Genomic DNA, 20842 nt, shown 5'->3' with positions numbered 1-20842 from the left:
AGCCTCAGAATACTGAAATCTGTATTTTAAAATATTTTTTTCCTTCTAATTCGATATTCTTTTCAAAATAACACACTGTTATTTACTCACCAATAACACACAATTATCCTTGCTTTTATTTATTGGTTTAATTCCATAATCTCGGGCTTTTTTGGCGTCCGTCAGGAACTGAATTTCAAAATAAAAATAACCGGAAACAGACGTAGGCCTATAAGGGACATTTCGAGCATCATTGCGATTGTCAACCTTTCTGAGTTTAGGATGGCCGAAGACACTACACTACCCATAATCCCCAGCTATCGTTTAGGACTACAGTCCCCGTAAGGTTACGCAGAGCATCAAACAGCTGTGTGAAATGGAACGAAACCACGCCAGACTATCCAAAACTGGAATCGAACGCCCCCCCCAGAACTACACATGCTGGCTATTGTGTTTCGCCAAATGTTCTATGGGACGTCTCTACTGAACGTTTTCGTTTTTCCCACAATTAGAAGTTGCCAGTATTAAACACATTGGTGTTATCAAATGTAAAACATATAATTAATAAATGGGTGAAAATCGCTTGTGTCCATAATGCGCAGCATTAATATATACCCACATGACAGCTCATTGTTACTTTGTAATTCTACTCCACTACAATTCAGAGGTTAACCTGGTATTTTTACTCCACTGCATTTATTTGAGTTACTTTGCAGATTCTGATTAATGATGTGAAATATAAACAACCCTTAAATCAGACTTTAGTTACACCTGAGTAAAATTCAGGTAAGGTGATTGTCAAGTGCCAACAATCAGGAGAGATATTTGATAGTTGGTGCTTGAGAAGACTAAACATTTATCTGCAATTGACATGAATGGAAACGAGTAATAAAGTATATTCATTACTCGTTATTCTCTACTAATAGTTCATTAAAGACTGTATATTATGGCTATTTTGCACATCCCTTTCAAGATTTTCAAAGGTGTATTGACATATCATATACACAACTACGGTGTAGTTATGCAATGAATGAAACACTTGGGTCACAGGTTCCTCAACAGTGCATTACAAGACATCTATCAATATGTGTGTACCTCCACCATTAAACTGTCATATTCTGCACATTTCTTATACTATCTACATACATAAGAGTATAATCCATATGTATAATATCAGTTAAAATAAGTGCTTCAACATAGTTAACATTGCAGGAAAGCAATATATTAGACGTTAAGTACTTTGTCAGGCTTAATATTTATCTGTAGATAGATACCCCCAAAGTTTTTTTCTTATTTAAAAGAAGACCTTAATCTGTTATTTAATGTTTAAATAAAGGTTAATTAGTTTTTCTGTTTTGCACCTCCTCCTATTAATATCTTTGTACATGATGCACTAAACTGTTTTATTGTAGAGATCACTTATAGTATCTTCTTGATTTGTTATATTCTATATTATACTTTCCTCCTATGAAAGTATGTACTCTTAATATTTTTTTAATCAAATAAAACACAATAATTCAATAACGTGCTTTAACCACTAGGCGGTGCACACAAGGTACACACAGCCATAATAACTTTGTATTATTAGTGTAGGACACTTATGTATGTACAACATCTGAAAATGTGTAGTTTTATGCATGCTTTCACATAATTTTACAGCATATTGCTATACTATTTCAGACTCAGTATTTACATTCTTACATTCAAGGAAAATCAGTAATATCTTTAAAAACTACAGTCCTTTTATATCAGCTGTGCACCATTATGGTGTAAATATAACCTATCTGTGAATTAGATCAAATGTAAAAGTCAGCCGAATTAGTGTTGATACTGCAAGGAGACGTATTGTGTGAAGAGAAATTGAAGATGTTGTTTAATTGTTGAATATATTTATGATCCACGTCAAGTATTCAGTTTCGGCGGCATTTTCTCAGTTTTTCCAAAGGTCTTCTCATCAGGGCTCTATAAATAAAGAACTACGGCAGATCTGTAATATGTAATGCAGCCGAACCGTGTATTACAATGCCGTTATGTGATGACTTTCAAAGAGAAAAGCAAGAGCGCTCGGAATTAAGTATTATTTTATTATTTTAAAAATGTTTTCCGGATTTCATATCATATAAACACCAAATCCCAGCATGCATTGCGGCTAAAACATCCAATATGCGATCTTAAAACCATAGCTGAGGATCTTGGGTAATCGCTCGAAATGCCTACGTCTGTTTCCGGTTATTTTTATTTTGAAATTCAGTTCCTGACGGACGCCAAAAAAGCCAGAGATTATGGAATTAAACCAATAAATAAAAGCACGGATAATTGTGTGTTATTGGTGAGTAAATAACAGTGTGTTATTTTGAAAAGAATAACAAATTAGAAAGAAAAAAAAGATTTAAAAAATACAGATTTCAGTATCCTGAGGCTCTGAGCCCCATTTATTTTCCTCACAGACGGCAACAAAAGTCCGAAATTATACGATTTCAAATAAAAGCAATAACTGTGGCTTGATATTGAGTAAGAACATGTTTTTATGAACCACACAGCTTCCGGTCTTCCTCGACCCGACCGGAGAAAAAGACGTGCTGCAGGCAGTAGAAATACATTGCTTTTAAAATCGTGCTGTGCAACACGAAAAAAAAAAGGGCAAATCGTGTTGGTGAACACGAATCAATAGATTAAAAATCGTGTTGGTGAACACGAATCAATAGATTAAAAATCGTGTTGGTGAACACGAATCAATAGATTAAAAATCGTGTTGGTGAACACGAAATGCCGTGAGACTGGGTTGCATTGTCAGTGCTGCCCCTGGCCAACTTGTGGCCCTACGCAAAGTTGTGTCATGAGGCCCCCCGGGTCTGTACACAAGTCAGGGGGAGGAGGGGGTGCTAGTGGAGCACGCTCGGGAACTGTTAGTGCCGGAGCATCGCAGCGAGGAAACGGTGGAGCGCCACAAAATTGCAACGTATTAGCGCATAAGATGAGGCCCCCTCCGCAAGATGAGGCCCCACAATCTCTGCGTGATCTGCATGCTCTCATTGTGTATGTCTAAACCAAACTTTGACTATTACAATAAGAGTTCTTTGTTTGAGGTTTCCAGGACATAAAGGTTTCCTGCATGCATGACATCACAGGAGAATAAATGCTACTTGTAACTGAACATGCTTTATTGGATTTTTGGTAAAGATTGACTTTGATGAAGGTGGGGCTTGTGCATGCCGTGGTTCATACAATAAAAAAGGGTTCTGGTCTTTCTGATACTCAAACACAGCTAATTATTTCAGATTATTTGTGCCTTCAATGTGAATAATCACAAACCAAGCCAGAGATTTGTACATGAATGCCGTAATGAGCCTGGAAATTGGGCACATTAGCGAATATCTGCTAAAAGCATGTTACACCCATTGTTTATCCCATTTGCCAGAAGTGCATTCTGCCAGTAAGGAATTACTTTTAGTTTAGCAAATTCATAAAAACAGCCTTTTAATTTCAAAATAATTTCAGGGAGATTTTTATACAAGCAAGTCGTGCTCCTTACATTCTCTTCAGTCCCACCTAAACTGCAGCGCTGCCAAACGCATTTACGCTCGGTGTCTTTTTCCTGCAACACATACACAAAAAGAAAAAAGAAAAGAACATGCACAAACACTACAGCCACCTGGGCAACAAATAGAAACCCCAGAAACCTTGTTTGTCCAGATTGATTGTGGAGATGTATCTAGCTAAAATAATTATGTATATGTGCTGGCCTCTGTCAGTGTGTGTGTGTGTGTGTGTGTGTGTGTGTGTGTGTGTGTGTGTGTGTGTGTGTGTGTGTGTGACTGCGTGTGTGTGTGTGTGTGTGTTGTATGTGTGTGTGTGTGAGAGAGAGAGAGAGTGTGTGTGTGTGTGTGTGTGTGATGTGTGAGTGTGTGTGTGTGTGTGTGTGTGTGTGTGAGTCTGTGTGACTGTGTGTGTGTGTGTGTGTTGTGGTGTGTGTGTGTGTGACTGTGTGTGCTGTGTGTGTGTGTGTGTGTGTGTGTGTGTGTGTGTGTGTGTGTGTGTGTGTGTGTGTGTGTGTGTGTGTGTGTGTGTGTGTGTGTGTGTGTGTGACTGTGTGTGTGTGTGAGCTTTCAGGCTTGTGTAAAGCTGACGAAGGCCTTCCCTCTCTGGTGGGTCAGGCTAATTATTATTCTAATGGCCTCTCAGTCAGATGCAAATAGCTCTAATGGCAAAGCTAGAGCTGGGGGGGAGGGGAGGCAAGAAGGAGAGTGGAGAGATGGAAGTGCACAAAATTAGATTTGCATTTTTGTTAGAGAAATATGTGAGTGTTTGCGCAAGAAGAAGGGGGTGTTTTATGTTCAGTGTGTGTGTGTGTGTGTGTGTGTGTGTGTGAGTGTGTGTGGTGTGTATGTGTGTTTGTGTGTGTGTGTGTATGTGTGTGATACCTTTGGGTCTACTTGAGTGGTTTATATTTCCCCTCAGTTCACCATGAACAGCTCATATATATTGGAAAACAAACAATATATGGTAATACAATTAGTGAACCTTTGGGATTAGCGGTTGTCAAATATCTTAATGCTGTGTTTATTTGTTTTTTCATTACAATTAGTAAACTGTAACAAGATTAAAGTAAGCAGTATTTTTGAATATACTCCAATTTCATTAATTATATTCTAATGTACTATCACACAGTAATGGAACATGTAGGTAGGTTTCGTACTGTGAAAACATGTATGAATACTTTTTGAGGAACAAGTGAAAGAAAAATGTCTCAAAGAAGATGAAAATGTGTCTTCTTTTAGGAAGATTGACTGCCTTTAGCTACGGTAGGCAGGCCAATCAGAAAGTATCAGCACTTTTATTAAAATCGGTTGATGTGTACGGATATAAATAATGTGAAGGTTACATAAAACGTATTACATTTCATTATTTTCCCTGCTGGGCTATTATGTAAGTGATTTAATGGCAGATCAACTATGCACCTGCATATTGTCTTTTCATAATGTTGACTGCCTTGAAAAAACCTTATTTTTCAGATTTAATCAAAGACTGATTTAAATGAGCGAATGCAGGATTATAAAAAGCCTCTCTGGAATAAGTGCCCATATCCACCTCTGTGTAAAATGTGATTCCCAGCAGATTCCTTGTAACCATGGTGAGACGGAGGATGGGAAGCAGCATTGCTTTAGGACGCGGGATGGGAAGCTCTCGCCACAGAGAGACGATTGTTGATTCAAGTTTAGGCCCAATAGAGAATGAGACCAAGCTTTAAAAAGAGGAAGGAAGAGGAGATATAAGAAAGGGTGGGAAAAGATGGAGAGCTGAAAAGGAAGAAAGTTTAAAGAGTTCCTGAGTAAGAGCTATTGGGAAGAATGATTGCGATACTTAGCGATTGAGGTGAGCAAGAGAAGAGCTGTGGGTAAGTGAATGTCAGAGCAGCCAGTTCTGGTTCCACATCGAGTCCTCTCACAGCTTGCCATCTTTAAGTAAAAAGCATATCTGCCTCTGCCAGCTCCTCACCATTGAACTCTCTGTGGCAGAACTCAAGTCCCCAGGCTGTGACAGCTGTGGGCCCTGAAGTGCAGTTTCCCAGAGAGCCGGCCAAACATTCCTCCCTGCTTTGTGACTCACAATGGGCACAATAACTTCAGCAACAGCACAGCATCAGCGGAGGAGGAGGAGAGGAAGAGGAGAAGTGGTGGCTTGTTTTCCGAGTGTCAATTATCTGGCCAGCTATATAGCTTGCTTTTTTTCCTTTACATCTCCACTTTCCCTTTTTGCTTTGACCGCATTGCCTCACATTTGAGAAACATTATATGGTTTGAAATACAACACTTTCCATTGTGTCATGCGCTTGGCAGCCCTGCCCACGCATTGTGTCGGAGCTTCATTTCCATCCACTCTCTACTTAAGTGCAGCTCAATTCATTAGTAGAGGATGTTAAGGCATGCTCTGAGAGTTGAAAGAATACTACTAAATGAGCGCTGACAAAGACTACCACTGCAACAACAGAAGCTGCTCCATAAAAGACACTTTAAACTTAATCTCACTTTTTCGCTGCTTTGACTGGGTGTTAGCCAGTGTGCTCACACATATCCTGTTCCCCTGCTTCACATCACATGTCAATCCAAAACACATTTTCCACATTCTGACTGTCTTTGAAATGTCACATCTATCCTATCATTGCAGGATATATTATACTGGACTCATATGCATGGGCACTGACAAATCATTTGATATTAACTGCTTCTTCTTCTTCTTCTTTTCATCTCTGCTGTATGTTTGTATGACCTCCTCAGATGACCCTCACATCTCCATTGGGATATTTTGGCCTCACCTCATGAAAACAGCTTGGCCTTTTTTGCAGAATCCAGTCTTTATACCTGCAGCATGCTAATTTGTCTCTGGGTAACAGCGCTTTTAGAAAGCACGAGGCAGAGCGCTAGGCAATTTATTAGTGTAATTTAAAATGTCTGTCAGCAAAACGCTATGGGAGGCGATAACTGGCTGCATGATGACAGCGCTGTGAATGGAGGATGTCATGTTATAAAGTGAATACTTACAGCCACTGTTTATTATGCTAGGTTTAAGACACTGACCTGTGGGAGGGGGGGCTCGTATATACAAATGGATACAGATGTATGTATGTATGAGTTGACTGATCATAGAGATATATTATCCGGAGCACCTTCCTCTGAACTAGAATTGGCCTCATACACATTCTCTTTGCAAAGTGACTCCACTGAACTCCGGTCAAGCCCGGTTCTATGGGGGTGCATAAGGGTGCATTGCACCCTCAGTTGAGTCGTTATGCACCCTCCTTTGAAAAGGGAAAAGTGAAAAAAAAATTATAATAATAATATTAAATATAAGAAGAAGAAGAAGAAGAAGAAGAAGAAGAAGAAGAAGAAGAAGAAGAAGAAGAAGAATTGATTTGCTCAATTTAAAAACGGTAAGTAACGTTATTATGTCAGGTGCGCGTGACCTGTGCCCCTGCGCGTTCGTCATCTGCAAGGTACGGTGGCCGGCAGGTGCAAACGCGGAACAACGGCCCAAAACGCATACATTAGCAGGAAACACCTGCAAATAATGAAATGAAAAACACACAAATCCCGAAAACAAACGCAACAAAAAAACGCTGCACGATATGCAAAGTCCAAAACATTCCGGAAGTGCTCCAGGCCTCTAGGGGGCTACGTGGAACAGATTGATGTATGACCAGACATAGAGAGAACGAACAAGAGTGATGGAAATTGAAGCCGGCCCGCCTCACCCACGGAGGCGGAGCAGCCGCAGCCATCTTGGTGGCGGCTCGGCGGCCCACCCCTCGGCGGCCCGCAAGTGCCAGAGGACCTCGGCAAAACAGAACCTGCCCAGGTATATTAAAAAAAGTACCCAACTCGCCTGTACAGTGGGGTAAGGCGCTCATTTTGCAGCTCATGGTTTCAAAACAGAGATTGGCTGGAATATTCATGTGAAAAATATGCCATCTTCTGCTATGCATGTAGACATTTCGGTCTTAAAAGGGGAGTGATTTGTAAAATATACATAAAGAAAAAGTAAATCTGTTTACAGTTGTGTTTTATATGGGTGTTGAGGTGTATCCACAGATCTCTTCATTTTGCTCTCAAAGTGCACCAGATTGATGCTTTCAACTTCAATATTTAAAAACAAATCTTCCCGGGGGAACATGCCCCCGGACCCCCCCAGAGGAGGTGAGGACCCCCCTAGAGGGTGTTAGGTCCACTCCCCACTTATAAAAATAGCACTTTACCACTGCATGCTCTCTAATCTAATCCAATTCTGAAGAACTCAGTGTGCATCTAGACCGGGTGACGACACTACCTATTGACGCAGCAACCACTGTAAGTTATATTCTTGTTTAATTAGACTTCTCTGTTTAATTTATTCTACTCTGTATAATTGTTCTGTAGTTATTGTAGCTAAAACGGCGCTTTTGAGAGATTTTAAATCTCAGATCTGCTTAAGTGAACCTGTTACACAGGTCTCAGTGGGGCACTCAACCCTGCATTACAATATAGGCAGGGCCACTCTGCTGTCGCCCATCAGCTGTAGAGAGTTAACTAATTAGAGGGGCGTGGCCCCACAGCTGTGAGAACTCAGGCGTCCATTTTAGGTAGCACTTTCCTGGAGCGTCAGCTTCAGCATCAGACATTGGAGTCCTGCGGGAGTCACAAGGGTGGCAAAGAGGAGGCAACTCCTACTCTGATTGAGCTAATTACCGCTGGTGTTTTATTTTATTTTATTTGGTTGTTTAGCCCCTCATGCTAGTGATGGCAAAATGAAGCTTTGAATGAAGCGTCGAACCACTTGGACAATTGTGTCGGAAATCGGTTCATTTCTCGAAGCTTCAGTTACAGCGACCTCTCCTGGCGAAGTGCAAGGCTGCAGTGGGTTTAACGTATCTTTGCCTTGAAAAATATTCGATACACACACACACACACACACACACACACACACACACACACACACACACACACACACACACACACACACACACTAAGACTGAATATCATGTTCTATTTGCAATTAAAGATTGATAATTGTGTGTATTGGGTTATTGAGAAGAGACTAGAGAGTGCTAGACATGTTTTTGGGCCTTTTATCAGTTATTAAAGTTGAAAAGCAATGATTAAAATACGTCCATTCCGGTATTCGAACCAGCTGCGCGGAGGACATCGCCGCATTCGGGCCGCCGGCTGTACCCACTGGGCTATCTATTGCTTGAAATATTTAACAGTTTTTATATTACTGATAGTCTTTTTGTTCACAACTTCTCCACATTTCGAAGTGTTTCCCGAGCCAGAACGACCTATCTTTCTTCCTGGCTTGCTCTATAATGATATCAAATGCAATACCAACAACAACTCAACAGCAACAACGCAAACTACGACAACAACCCACACATTGTGCATTGTTTAGAGCGGTCATAAAGTGTTGAAGCACTCAAGTTTGAAACTGTTTCAACCTGTCAGAATCGAGACGAGGCAGTGCATTGAATCGCGTGAATGGACCGTGAACCAGTCAAGTGATTCATTCAGGAAATGAAGCAGTTGCTGCTTCGGACGTCACATGTCACGTGATTTGAAGCAGTTGCTGCTTCGGACGTCATATGTCACGTGATTTGAAGCAAGCTTCGAAGCACTGCTTCTATGGAATAGGAAGTCCAGGGTTGAAGCTCCGTTCGAAGCTTCAGTGTCAAACTGCCATCACTACCTCATGCTATAATCATGTGTATTTTCTCCATTCCTGTTCATGTGTCTTCTCGCAATTATCACTGGCCCCGTGTATCTCCTAATCGCTATAACCGGCCTGCTCTCGTCTATCCCACATGCTCCACTGAGATCCAACATCTAGTTTCAGGCGGCCTGTGGAACTGCCAGTCAGCTGTTCCTAACGGCCCGTACACACAGCAGCTTTTGGCGATTTGTCCACCGCTTCCAGCGCGTCTCCGCCCATTGACTTTGAATGGGGATGACGTCACTTTCCCTCGCTTGTCGCCGAACTGCATTGTGGGGGGGCGAGGCGAAGATTTCCAGGATTTTCAGGATGTTCAGGATTCCAAAGTTGAACAATGTTCAACTTTTGAGGCTGAGCTGGAAGCGACAGCCAATCAGATAAGTTTATGCAAATCTGACAGTTCAAGCGCTAGCCAATCAAACCGCGTGCAAGCTGGGAGAACCAGACCCGCAGTTCATTTCTATATTCCACAAAAATGGAGGAGAAGTTAGTTATTGCGGTAGCAAATCACCCGGTTCTTTATGACCAGTCGCTATTTACTTACCGGGATACAAACCGGAGGAACCAGGCATGGAGGGAGGTGGCAGAGACAGTGGGTGAAACTGGTAGGTTTTCGCTTGTTTGGGGATTTTATATCCAGTTTACTTCGTTGCTAGTTTACTTCGTTGCTAGCAAGCATAGACAGTATCATTAGCCAGCATGGAATGTAGCATAAAATAGCACCATAAACATTAATCTCATAAATGTTCAAAATGTTCAAAAAATAAATGTTCATCATAGCCCTTCCTATTTGACAATAGTGTAGAAGAACCGGGTTTTTTTGCTTTGTATGTCGGGGGCGGGATATTCATGTGATATTCATGTGATTGGTTGTTGGTCGCGAAATCCCCAAGCTGTCAGACACGCCCAGCTCCAGGATTTTCAAGATTTGGTCAAAGCTGCTGTGTGGACACACCGTAAGGCTGACTTCATCTCTGGCTACGCCTCCCTGCAGACCCTGGATTTCCTTGCTCTCACTGAGACCTGGATTACTCTATTCAACACATCCACCCCAGCAGCTCTCTCCACAGCATATTCCTTCTCCCATACACCCAGACCCACTGGCAGAGGAGGTGGCACTGGTCTCCTGCTCTCTCCCAAATGGAGCTTTTCCCTCTTCAAGCTACCTAACTTCACTCCTTCCACCTTTGAATTCCATGCCGTCACAGTAACCTATCCTATACAGTTAACCATTGTTGTTCTCTACCGTCCACCAGGCGCCTTGGGGGACTTCTTGGAGGAATTAGATAATCTCCTCTCACACATCCCTGAAACTGGCCCTCCCGCTGTACTTCTCGGAGACTTCAACCTCCAGACAGGGAAGATAGACGAACTAACATCTCTGTTAACCGCCTTTGCTTTCTCACTGTCTTCATCCCCACCAACTCATAAAGCTGGCAATGTCCTTGATCTCATATTCTCAAGGAACTGCACTACTTCTAACCTCTCTGTAAACCCGCTCCACACATCCGATCACTTCTTCATTTCATTCTCTCTACCCCTTTCCAAACATAACAAACTAATCTCTTCTCATCCTGCACCTGTCCGCCGTAACCTTCGTTCCCTCTCCCCCTCTACCTTTGCCTCATCGGTGCTCTCAGCCCTCCCTTCCTCTGACTCGTTCCAACTCCTACCTCCAAACTCTGCTGCAGAAACTCTCCTCTCTACTCTCTCATCCTCTCTGGACTCTCTCTGTCCTCTCACATCTCGGCAGGCTCCTCAGTCCCCTCCTGCTCCCTGGCTAAATGATGCACTGCGTGCTAATAGAACCGTCCTTAGGGCAGCAGAGAGGAAACGGTGGAAATCCAAACACCGTGACGACCTCCTAACCTATCAGGCTCTCCTCTCCTCTTTCTCTGCTTCGATCTCTCAGGCAAAAAGCACTTTATTTCAAGATAAGATCCAATCTTCCTATTCCAATCCCAAAAAACTATTTTCCATCTTCTCCTCCCTCCTGGACCCCCCCAAAGCCCCTTCCCCCTCCTCACTTCTGTCAAGCGACTTTGTTAACCACTTTTAAAAAAAGGTTGATGATATTCGCTCTTCTTTTTCTGACTCACCTTACTCACCGCTGGGTCACCAGACCCTCCTTCCACCCACACACTAACCTCCTTTTCCCCTCTCTCTCCAAGTGAGGTTCTTACCCTCATTACCTCTGCCCGTCCTACCACCTGTCCTCTGGACCCTATCCCTTCAAACCTACTTCAGACTATCGCTCCTGATATTCTACCGTTTCTCACCCATTTCATCAACACTTCTCTAACTTCTGGTCACTTTCCAAACAGTCTCAAGGAGGCAAGAGTAAACCCTCTCCTAAAGAAACCCACTCTCAACCTGTCTGATGTTATAAACTACAGGCCTGTCTCTCTCCTCCCGTTCCTGTCTAAAACACTTGAACGCGCTGTCTTTAAACTACTCTCCTGTTATCTCCATCAGAACAACCTTCTGGATCCGCACCAGTCTGGTTTCAAGGCAGGTCACTCCACAGAAACTGCTCTCATTGCTGTCACTGAGGAACTGCACACTGCTAAAGCAGCCTCCCTCTCCTCTGTCATCATCCGTTTGGGCCTGTCTGCTGCATTCAACACGGTGAATCATCAGATCCTCCTTCACACTCTCCAAGAACTTGGAGTTTCAGGCTCTGCACTTTCCCTCCTCACCTCATACCTCAAAGACCGCACCTACAGGGTAACTTGGAGAGGGTCCGAGTCCGACCCTTGTCAATTAACTACAGGGGTCCCTCAGGGCTCTGTTCTTGGTCCCCTCTCTTCTCCTTGTACACAAACTCGCTCGGATCAGTCATTAGCCCGCATGGTTTTTCATACCACAGCTACGCTGACGACACCCAATTAATTCTGTCCTTTCCCCGCTCAGAGACCCAGGTCGTCGCACGCATCACTGCTTGTCTAGCTGACATCTCTCAGTGGATGTCTGCTCATCACCTCAAGCTCAACCTTGACAAGACTGAGCTGCTCTTCCTTCTGGGAAAAGATTGTCCCACTCTTGACCTGACAATCAACATCGGCACCTCTATTGTTTCCCCGACTCAGACTGCAAGGAATCTGGGTGTGACCCTAGATAACAACCTGTCCTTCACTGCAAACATAACTGCTACAACCCGTTGCTGCAGATACACGCTTTACAACATCAGGAAGATACGTCCCCAGCTGACCCAGAAAGCAACGCAGGTTCTGGTCCAGGCTCTCGTCACCTCACGCCTAGACTACTGCAACTCCCTCCTGGCTGGTCTACCTGCATGTGCCATCCGACCTCTGCAGCTCATCCAGAATGCAGCGGCTCGTCTTCAACCTTCCTAAATGTTCCCACACCACGCCGCTCCTCCGCTCCCTCCACTGGCTTCCGGTAACTGCTAGAATCCACTTCAAGACAATGGTACTTGCGTACCATGCTGCGAATGGATCTGGCCCTTCCTACATCCAGGACATGGTTAAACCGTACACCCCAGCGCGTGCACTACGCTCTGCATCAGCCAAACAGCTCGCTGCACCCTCGCTGCGAGGGGGACCCAAGTTCCCATCAGCAGAAACACGTGGGTTTGCTATTCTGGATCCAAAATGGTGGAATGAGCTCCCCATTGACATCAGGACAGCAGATAGCTTACACACCTTCCGGCGCAGACTGAAAACTCATCTCTTTCGACTCCACCTCGAGCGATAGAATTACTAACAATGCACTTATAATAAAGGACTGGCTTATCTATAGCCAGTTGAGTAGCACTTGAAATGTTTGGCTCTATGAAACCTGATGTACTTATATGATTCTGTTTTCTTCAAGGTTGTGTCTTCCTGGTCGAATGCACTTATTGTAAGTCGCTTTGGATAAAAGCGTCAGCTAAATTTAATGTAATGTAATGTAATGTAATCTCAGATGCACCCTGAGTCATTTTGTACTGGAAACGGGCCTGACTCCTGTATCACCTGTCTAACTCAGATGTATGTTATTGCTCTAGCGCAGGGGTGGGGAACCTTTTTCCTCTCAAGGGCCATTTCAATTTTTTCAACATCCTCCGAGGGCCGTACAAATGATTGACCTCTGCTTAAAAATCACAGCCCATTCATTTGGCCTTTCTTTCATGCTGTGCAAAGAAAAAGCAACCTCTTAATCCAGATATCTTGCCATGACTCGCGCATGCATGCACGTGCACGGTGTGGCATGACCACCAAACAGAAAGATATGGATACAAGATGTGTGCAAATGTATTTAGTTTCCTATCCATGTGGACATTATTTAAGTGGGGGGGACCTAACCTCCTCTAGGGGTCCCCCGGGAAGATTTTTTTTTAAATGTTGAAGTTAAAAGCATCAATCTGGTGCACTTTGAGAGCAAAATGAAGAGATCTATGGAAACATCTCTCAACACCCATATGAAACAGAACTGTAAGCAGATTAACTTTTTCTTTATGGATATTTTACAAATCACTCTCCTTTTAAACTCTATTATTGTTTATTAATAACAACTTTTGTTTACTGTCATATAGTATTTTATACCTGTTTACTTTATTCTCTTGTTTTTTGATAACTATAATGATTATATAAAGATGTGCCTTTACCTCACTGGTTGTAGAAAAAGCTTCTTATATATTCGTTAGCATAGCTAGCTAACCAGATGCTAATAACAACAAAGGTATTGACTGTATGATCAGTATGACAGATGAACAGATCGCCACTGGGCTTTCAGCTAAAGACACAGCCACGCAAAAACTGCAGCATGTGTACGGATTTATGGGTAGGCCTACTGCAATTTTTGAAGTCCCAGAGCGGCGTTCTGGTGCTCTCCGTCAGAACAGCACCCCTGTCAGACGAGACATATACCACGTGATGACACGTTAGGCTCATGTTGTGTTCAAGGACCATGACCGTTGCCAGGAAAAACAGACACTCTCTTGTTTAATTATTTTGCAGTCTAGATTTCTTAAATGTTTTGCGTGTGTTTATAAATTACCTCGAGGGCCATACCAAATGGTCTCGCGGGCCGCATACGGCCCGGGGGCCGGAGGTTCCCCGCCCCTGCTCTAGCGGAAAGAAGAGGGGGGGCTACTTGGTTAGAATAACACCAAGAGGATAGATTGCGAAGGGACACAAAAAGAAGGTAACAAAGGCCTCCAGTTAGAGATCCAGAATATCAGTATTATCAAGCATGAAATGATTTGTCCTCTTGTGTTAAAGCTCACCTATCATGCAATTTTTAGGCAATAGCACAACACGTTCTCACTCCCAACCCGTCACATGTTGACGTCGGTCAGGGCCCCTCCCCGTCACGCTATTACGGACAGGGTACCCCTTGAGAGTCACTTTTCAACGGGCAGGGCGTTCCATTGACTTGCATGGAGCTCCCTGAACGTTGGTAATAGACACGTTGGGATCGCGGCTAAATGCTCTCCGCAGATCCATTCTCACAGCGTTTATCAACCTTTTTCTAACTCAATGTCAAGCCACACTTATAGTTTTTACTTCTTTATTTTAATTGAATAATGTAGGACGTTTGTTGCCGTCAGTTATGGGGAGAGTAGGGGCTCAGAATACTGAAATCTGAATCTTGTTTCATCGTTTTTTCCTTCTAATTTTGTATTATTTTCTAAACCACACACTGTTATTTACTCAACAATAACACATCATTATCCTTGTGTTTATTTATTTGTTTGATTAATAAACACAAGTTGGAGTCCGTCAGGACCAAGGGTCGGAGCAGCTCATAGTAGTTGCTTTAGAGAATTTTACTCCCGGAAGTAAGTATTCTCTCCGCTTCGCTTGACAAACCCCGTGATAGTCCTCAAGCTCTGTGATTGGAGAGTGTGCTCCGAGGGTTACGCCGAGCGTCGAACAGCACTTGAAATGGGATGGAACCACGTCAGACTGTCCAAAACTGGATTTGAACGGGTCCACACGTTCAAATCCAGTGGAAACATTTGCGTTACATCGTCTAACAGTTGTAAATATGCAGCGGTGTTTATTTGTAAATCATTTAGTATAATCACACAAATTCTGTGTTTTATATTTAATAATTCTGTGTTCTTTATTTATTGATTGTTCAATACCTGACAAGGCCGGAGATGAAAAACTTGGGTCGCAGGTTCCTCAACAGTGCATTACAAGACATCTATCAATATGTGTGTATACCTCCACCATTAAACTGTCGTATTCTGCACATTTCTTATACTATCTACATACATCTTATATAAGAGTATAATACATATGTATAATATCAGTTAAAATAAGTGCTTCAACATACAGTATAACATAGCAGGAAAGCAATATATTAGTACTTTGTCAGACTTAATATTTATACTCCCAAAGCTTTTTTCTTATTCAAAATAAGACCTTAACCTAAAGTATTCTTTAATGTTTAAATAAAGCCGTATTAGTTTGTCTGTCTGTGTCTCCTATTAATATCTAATAATAAAAATAATACATTTCAATAACGTGCTTTAACCACCAGGTGTCCCTTTCTATCAGCTGTGCACCCTTATGGTGTAAATATACCAATATACCAATTGGATCAAATATAAAAGTCAGCCGAATTAGTATTGATACTGCAAGGAGACGTATTGTGTGAAGAGAAATTGAAGATTTTGTTTAATTGCTGATATATTTATGATCCACGTCACGTATTCAGTGTTGGCTGCAGTTCTCCTGTTTGTCCAGAAGTCTTCTCATCAGGGCTCTATAAATAGAGAACTACGGCAGATATGTAATATTTAATGCAGCCGAACCGTGTACTACAATGCCTTTATGTGATGACCTTTCAAAGAGAAAAGCAAGTACACTCGGAATAAAGTATTATTATTATTTTTTAAAATGTTTTCGGATTTCACATCAACAGGAAGTCCGGTTAACTAAAATGTCCGTGCGGAACAATACCCCAACCCATAGATCCGTGGGTGAATAATGTCAATCACCACATTACTTCACATTTAAATTTAAATGTACATTAAAGTATTTCGTGAGGCCTTCTAAACTGTTTTTAAATATAATTAGGGTTGTAGTTGAAGAGTTTGTAACGGACAACGGCAAGTCCATTAATTCCACAACCACACACATGGATTAACATCGATTTAATACATTAATGTAGCCTTTGTTTCTGCTAAAAGAGGTGTCGACCAGCTGGGGCAACAAGAAAATCGGCGAAATCGAGTGTGACTATTACAAAATAAATAATTATTATATTAATATTGACAATAACAACCGACCGTCGGGGAGCGTTCTCATGGCGTCTATTATCAACGCTAGGTCTATGAAGGTCTATGGGACGCCCTGCCCGTTTAAAACGGACTCTCAAGGGGTACCCTGTCCGTAATAGAGTGACGGGGAGGGGCCCTGACCGTCCGTCAACATGTGACGGGTTGGGAGTGAGAACGTGTTGAATAGCATAGGTCTCAAATATATAAAAATGTATAAAAAACATGTCTATGAAGTGTTTTGCTCAAAATACCAAACAGATCACCCATTCTAGCCATGCCTCATATCCAGAGGTGGGGTCGTTACTCAAAAAAAGTAATATATTACATATTACTTTACTTCGTTACTCTCTTCATAAAGTTAGCGTTACTTTGCTCGTTACTTTACTCGTTACTTTACTCGCAGGGCCGCCCCTCCCTACAGGCAGATCACGCAGACTGTGGAGAGTGCTTCATTTTGCGGAGGGAGCCTCAACTGAAGCGCAATGCGGCGCAACTACAGCCTATTAGCTTCACGTTAGCATGTGTTCTTTGCAGGTGCTTGTTGAGGTTTGACGTTGTGTTTACAGTAGTGGATAAAAGCTTCTGGCCTGGACACAGTTTGCACCTCACCGTCACATTCCTGTCCTTTCTTCAGATGAACTCAAAATAATGGGCATTCCTCCACCCCTCGAATCGCTGTTATCGCTGTTGACTCAGCCATGTTGACGCACTGCATGTGGACGCGCAAGTTGCGCAAATGTTACGTAAATATAAACCTGCGGCGGAAATCCCTCTTGTCTGTCAAAGGGAGAATCTAGTAATTCTTTATGTTAGTAGGCTAACTGTAGTGTGATTACTGAAACGCGTTACATTACTCCGTTACCGACAAAAGTGATATACAGTAACGCGTTACACCCAAGTCTGCTCATATCCCTCTATTACAGCCCTGTTACTAAAGTGCTGATTCGGGGTATAAAGCTTTAAAAAATAATAATAATTGAAAGAAAAAGAGGGGGTGGAGCTTATGCCTGCTCATGCGGGACCTGGCAGATACAGCTAAAGGCTGCGGCGTTGAAAAGCCATATCAAAGTTTTCAAAGTAACGTAACGATCACTTCGGTTAGATAAGTCAAGTAGACCATGCTACACTATACGAAATACTCTCTTACAGAAGCCCTGCATTTAAACATGTTAATGTTACTTTAGTAAAAGTATGCTAGTATAATTAGGAAAGTGTTGTTAAAGTATTTAAAGTAGACACAAGTTATACTATTATATTATATCATTTGTTTTATTGTTATTACCGATGCAACTGTTGTAGTTGGAGCTCATTTTGAACAATGAGCTAACTAATGATTACTTTCATAATGGTTTAATGTGCTGACTATTTTCTACATTAATAGATGAAGGTCTGGTTTGTTCAAACTCTCAAAATAGTAGGACATGCTGTCATAATTACCCAGAGTCGGAAGTGACACCTTTACAATGATGTTAAAGCTGTTAGATAAATGTAGTGACGTAAAAACTAAAGTATTCAAAATAGTGTAGTGGAAAAGAGATAATGTTTTTTTTTTTTTAAATGTTACTAAAACAAAATCTCTTGTTTTGGACTGACAGTAATGATTCAAGAAATGGTAGATCAATAATACACATCAATCTGTGTGCATTTGTTGTGGATAGAACACGACAAATGGTGCTCTTACCTGTGATGCCTCCTCCACACATTATAACCAGACTGTATCATTCAAACTATAAGTAACAGTTCTAGCTACTTGACTTTAGACAAACAATTCAAAAGACAAAATCAACACAATTTATTGAAAGACCAATCTTTATTTTACGGTGCCTCTCCTTTTGTTTGTATTATTAAACCCTTTCAATCTAAAAAAACTGAGCAACTCAACAGTTAACTTTATATTTCTTATTGTCCAAAGCATCTATTACACTATTTTTTCCCCTCTCATATTCACAGGATGGATGATTAGAGACTTTGGGGGAGACCTCAGCTTTATGAACGTCCTGTCTGTTGGTTTGGCCAGAGAGGGCTGAGGGTCTTTCCCTGCGAGGAGGACCAGGCCTGAGGGAGGAGGACCAGGCCTGAGGGAGGAGGACCTACACCAGCTGCACCTACAGAACTTAGCCCATGCTGGGCATAGCTGTTACCACCTGCACAGGCCTAGCCTGTCAATTAACAGATTAACATTTAGTGTAACTTATGTATATTATTTCATTTTTATTTAAAAAAAAATGTTGATGGTTCATGCTTGATAACTTTTAGTTCACATTTCAATAAATTGTATTTGCACTCCTTTTGTCCGTTATTCTTACTGAAAATGTTAAATTACACATTCACATCTGACTGAAGATTGGCACCATTTATTTGTGACGTTGCAAACTCTGCGGTACAAGGCACAAGTATTGTGAAGCTCATAAAGTGAGGCAAATGCATTTGATCAGCTGACTTTTATTTCTTGCCAAACTTAATAGGCCTGACAATAATCACACTGTCTCTGAGGTGCAACGTAAAACACAAAACAACTAGGGCTGTCAGTCGATTAAAATATTTAATCGCGATTAATCGCATGATTGTCCATAGTTAATCGCATTTTTTTTAATCTGTTCTAAATTAACCTTAGAGGAATATTTTTTAAGTTTGTAATACTCTTATCAACATATGAGTGGACAAATATGCTTTATGCAAATGTTTATCATTTGAACAATGACAAATATTCTCATGAATATTAAACATAACCTCTGAATATTACAAATATTCGCATCAATTCAACCTGGAACCTCTCTCATTCAATAATACAATACAAAGTGTGTGTGTGTGTGTGTGTGTGTGTGGAGAGACACTGTGATGGATCAACCCAGTCTCATGGCATTTCGTGTTCACCAACACGATTTTTAATCTATTGATTCGTGTTCACCAACACGATTTGCCCCTTTTTTTCGTGTTGCACAGCACGATTTTAAAAGCAATATATTTCTACTGGTAATGTGTTTCGTGCCTGCAGGCTGCAGCACGTCTTTTTCTCCGGTCGGGTCGAGGAAGACCGGAAGCTGTGTGGTTCATAAAAACATATTCTTACTCAATATCAAGCCACAGTTATTGCTTTTATTTTAAATCGTATAATTTCGGACTTTTGTTGCCGTCTGTGAGGAAAATAAATGGGGCTCAGAGCCTCAGAATACTGAAATCTGTATTTTTAAAATCTTTTTTTCCTTCTAATTTGTTATTCTTTTCAAAATAACACACTGTTATTTACTCACCAATAACACACAATTATCCTTGCTTTTATTTATTGGTTTACTTATTGGTTTACTTATAATCTCGGGCTTTTTTGGCGTCCGTCAGGAACTGAATTTCAAAATAAAAATAACCGGAAACAGACGTAGGCATTTCGAGCGATTACCCAAGATCCTCAGTTATGGTTTTAAGCTTGCTGATTGGATGTTTTAGCCGCAATGCATGCTGGGATTTGGTGTTTATATGATATGAAATCCGGAAAACATTTGAAAAGAATAAAATAATACTTAATTCCGAGTGCTCTTTCTTTTCTCTTTGAAAGTCATCACATAACGGCATTGTAATACACGGTTCGGCTGCATTACATATTTCAGATCTGCCGTAGTTCTTTATAGAGCCCTGATGAGAAGACCTTTGGAAAAACTGAAGAAATGCCGCCGAAACTGAATACTTGACGTGGATCCTAAATATATCAACAATTAAACAACATCTTCAATTTCTCTTCACACAATACGTCTCCTTGCAGTATCAACACTAATTCGGCTGACTTTTACATTTGATCTAATTCACAGATAGGTTATATTTACACCATAACGGTGCACAGCTGATATAAAAGGACTGTAGTTTTTAAAGATATTACTGATTTTCTTTGAATGTAAGAATGTAAATACTGAGTCTGAAATAGTATAGCAATATGCTGTAAAATTATGTGAAAGCATGAATAAAACTACACATCTTCAGATGTTGTACATACATAAGTGTCCTACACTAATAATACAAAGTTATTATGGCTGTGTGTACCTTGTGTGCACCGCCTAGTGGTTAAAGCACGTTATTGAATTATTGTTTTATGTGTTATATTTGATTAAAAAAATATTAAGAGTACATACTTTCATAGGGGGAAAGTATAAATATAGAAATATAGAATATAAAAAATCAAGAAGATACTATAAGTGATCTCTACAATAAAACAGTTTAGTGCAGGATGTACAAAGATATTAATAGGAGGAGGTGCAAAACAGAAAAACGAATGAACCTTTATTTAAACATTAAATAACAGATTAAGGTATTCTTTTAAATAAGAAAAAAACTTTGGGGGTATCTATCTACAGATAAATATTAAGCCTGACAAAGTACTTAACGTCTAATATATTGCTTTCC

This window comes from Gymnodraco acuticeps, unplaced genomic scaffold (assembly GCF_902827175.1).
Source record: "Gymnodraco acuticeps unplaced genomic scaffold, fGymAcu1.1, whole genome shotgun sequence".
NCBI lineage: Eukaryota > Metazoa > Chordata > Actinopteri > Perciformes > Bathydraconidae > Gymnodraco > Gymnodraco acuticeps.
Note: the sequence above shows the minus strand (reverse complement) of the source record.